Source organism: Elephantulus edwardii, unplaced genomic scaffold (assembly GCF_000299155.1).
Source record: "Elephantulus edwardii isolate Elephantulus edwardi_28Jun2011 unplaced genomic scaffold, EleEdw1.0 scaffold00236, whole genome shotgun sequence".
NCBI lineage: Eukaryota > Metazoa > Chordata > Mammalia > Macroscelidea > Macroscelididae > Elephantulus > Elephantulus edwardii.
The window spans coordinates 3,553,682-3,557,748 of NW_006399986.1; positions in this window are offsets into that span (position 1 = coordinate 3,553,682).

The following is a 4,067-nucleotide window of genomic DNA, read 5'->3' on the forward strand; positions in this document are numbered from 1 at the left end:
AAAAAATGTTACTTTTATGTGCAGTGACTCATTGCTGTAATAAATAGCTATATTCTATTGATGTAGAAACCCTAATGGAAGATCAGTTATAAGTAGGTTAGAAATTGACAAGCAATGAATAATGAGTGACTATTGACTTAAATAAATTGTCTCAAGGCTCTACATTCAAAGATTGTCTCAGGGTGATAGCTTGGGTGGGTCACCTCAACCTTCAGGTACTCCAGAAACTTGGATTTATATGATAAAAACACCTTTTGAAATTTACATAAAGAAATACATAAAAATATAAATCTGTTTTTCCTTTTTTATAAAAAATAGTGTTGTTTCTGTTATATAAATACAACTCTTCAAATGACTGACTTAATTTCTGGTAAGCCATGGTTTTCAAGGAATTTGTCCATTTGATCTGACGTTTCAAATGAAATATTTAGATCGTCAATCCAGAATCTGGATTCCGCAAGAATGAAAAACCCCAATCATCAATCACCACCCACATTAGTCCTCCTGCTTTTTCTGGCCATGTCGGCTGTTTCTGTGAACTTTGTGACATGTTTTATTACATGATACAGTCTGGATTTGTGCGTTTCTGTTTTACCGTTGCTCTTCTAATTGGTAAGTTCATCAGTTCCCAGTGATGTGGGAATACAGTTCATTCAGACCTCAGACACTGTTCCCTTAACGAGATCAAGCAAGAAGCTGAATCCAGGCTGCTTAACTTCTGGGCAGATGACTGAGGCTGGGATGCTGTCCCCAGATATCCCTGGGTTTGAATTTGTTTTAAATTTTTTTTATTTTTACGTGTTCGGTCAAATCAGATCTGACTGGTACAGGAGGAGATTGCCCCCTCCTTCTCCAGCAGAGCATCTGGTGGATTTGAACTGTGTAGCTCTGGGATTGCAGTGCAGCGCCTTGCCACTAGGCCACCAGAGCTCCCTCCTGGGTTTGAATTTTAACTCCACCTCTTCCTCACTGTCTTCTTAGGAAGACGGCTTTCTCTCTTTGAGCCCTGGTTCCATCCCTGAAATCGAGATCAAAGTTGTCTCTTAGATTCCCTTGAGGATTCAAAGGTCCAGGGTTTTATTGGAGAACCTTGTTAACTGGCATTACACCTCTAACCCCTGCAAATTGGTGGGGGCTTGTTCTAATGCCTGGGAAGGAGTTTGCTTGGCAGATAACACGGTGGAGTGGTTGAAAGCTTGGGATATACAATCAGACAACTCTGGTACCATTTGCTGTGTGACGTTTGCAAGTGACTTCACCCCTCTGAACATCAGCTTCCTCGTCTCCAAAATGAGATCCACAGTATTCACGTGCAGAGTTATTTTTGTTCTATGGTTATTATCAGCGGCCATGCCTGCAGGGTGAGGGCGAGTGTCTTGGGAGTCTTAGTCCCAGCTTTATGTGGCCTCTTGCATCTTGAAGAGAGGCAAGTATGGAACACTCCAGGCGCTAGGGGCTTTCTTTTTGCCACAAGTGGATGTTGGCAGAGCCGACTTGCCGGATGAACTGGGAGTCTCTGGCCCATAGTTTGCCAGCATTTGGGCATACCGGAATGGTAAAATACTGAAATGTCATCGGGCCTGCAGCCCTCGGGCCTTTTTTCATTGTTTTTGGCCAAACATTCTTCTAAGTGGTATAGCACTGCTCTGTGCATTGCTGTACAGAGGTAACTCGTGATTGCTGTGAAGCTGAACACTGTGACACTGATGTGTCAAATGCATTAATGGTTACCCATGGTGGACAGTGTTTGGTGGAGCTCTCCGATTAAAACAAGCTTGGAAGCAGGAGTGGCATCCACTTCCGTAATAGCTTGCCTCCAGAAACCGTATGAACCTGGAGAGAGGATGAAAGTCACACAAGTATTGAGGACTTTCGTTCATAGGGTCACTTTGAGTTGGCTACGACTGGACAGCACTTAACAACAACAACAACAGGATCTATCTTAACTGCCTGGGGCTTTTCCAACAGAAATACTTTAAAGAACTGAAATTCATTTTCTCAAAGGTCACAAGTTTTGTCACTGTGAGAAGGGCTTTAATAAGAAATCCAAGCCAAACAAAACCCACTGCTGCTGTACGTTTATTTTGACGCACAGTGACCCCCTGGCATGTTCACGAGGCTATAAATCTTTACAGGATGAGAGGGTCCAGCTTGCCCTATGGGTCATCTGCTGGATTTGAACTGCTGACCTTCTGGTTAGCAGTCTAATACATTACATACTTCACCACCAGTGTTCCTTTTGATTTCTGTTATAAAAATACACCACTATTCGGATGGCCCATTTAGTTTTTTAATAAGTTGTGTTCTTTTCAAGGAATTTGTCCATTTTATCCAAAATTGAAAATAATTCATACATAATGTGTGAGATCTTATTACATTTTTTTATATCTCTAAAATATCTGGTTTAAGTTGTTTTTTGTCAAACATTCTTCTAATTGGTACAGCACTGGTCTCTGCATTGCTGTACAGAGGTAACTTGTGGTTGCTGTGAAGCTGAATATTGAGACACTGATGTGCAAATGCGTTAATGGTCACCCATGGTGGACAGTGTTTGGTGGAGCTCCCAGATTAAAACAAGCTTGGAAGCAGGAGTGGCATCCACTTCTGAAAAGGCTTGCCTCTGGAAACAATGAACCTGGAGAAACGAACATTTATACAAATGTTCAGGTCTTTTGTTCATGGGATCTTTATGAGTCGTCTACGACTTGACGGCACCTAACCACAACAAGAAGATCTCTGTGGATGTTAACCCAGACCATTTCTCTTTTTATCTCAGTGCTGTTAGGATGTCATCAATATTATTAGTTTGTTCAAAGAACCGACTCTCTGGCTCCAGTAACATTTTTGTATATTTTTGTTTCTAGTTCATCCTGCTTCTGTTTCTAATTCTTTTCTGCTTTACTTGCATTTAATCTAGGGGAGTGGTTAGATCATGGATTATTTTTAGATCATTGATTTTTATTTTCTTTTCTATTGTAAGCACTTAAGGCTGTAAGTGCTTTCTGGGAACTCTGAAGCCTTATCCCTCACAAGTGTGTTACGTCACATTTTCATTACTACTCAGTTCGCAGAACTTTCTAATTTGAGAGCTGCCTCAGTAATTATTTAAGGGGTGTATTTCTTAATTGCCAAGTATTACATGGCTGTCTAGTTATCTTTTTATTGCTGATTTTTAGCTCAGTTTCTCTGTGGTGAGGAAATGCACTTGCATTTCCATTCTCTGGACCTGATTTATTTTAGTAAGTGCTTCATGTGTATTTAGAAAGATAAATCAGGTCCAATTTGTTAATTATACTATTCAAGTCCATAACATCTTTACTGACAATTTTCCTCTACCAGTTATCAAAAATGTGATTGTGGCTTCTGTTATTATTTTCTGTCAGTTACTGCTTTATATATTTTTAAGCAATATAATTAGGTGTATATAGTTTTAGAACTTTATGTGTTTCCAGTGAATCCATCTTGCTGTTTATGAAATAAGTGTCTTGGTTTTTCTTTAGCTTTTGTTGTTGCTGCTAGTGTTTACATGGTATATGTTTTCTTATCGTCTTTCCATCTTTCTATGTCTTTATGCTGAGGGAGTGTCTCGTGCAATAGAATATTGTTATGTGATGTCAAGTCTCTTTTGACTCATATCGACCTTATGTACAACAGCCCTGAAACCTGCCCTATCCTGTGCCAACATCACTGTCTCTGACACAGCTACCCTCACTACCCCAGTCACTGAATCAATCCATCTCATCGAGGGTCTTCCTCTCTTTCTTTGTCCCTCAATAGTATATAGATGCTGGTTAACTGGTAGTCTAGTGGTAAGAAGCTGCACTACAATCCCAAAGGCCCATGGTTCAAATCCAACGCACACTCCACTAGAGGAATGTAAGAAATCTCCTTCTCTGGGATTTACTGCCTCTGAAAAGCTGCTGGAGGGTCAGCTATGGGTTCTGACTCAACAGCATGCAAGTATTGCAAATACCACAAGTGGGTGACTATAAAGAACACAAAATGTGTATATGTGTGTGTGTATATTATTTTTTCTATTTATATATATTATATACACATTATATATA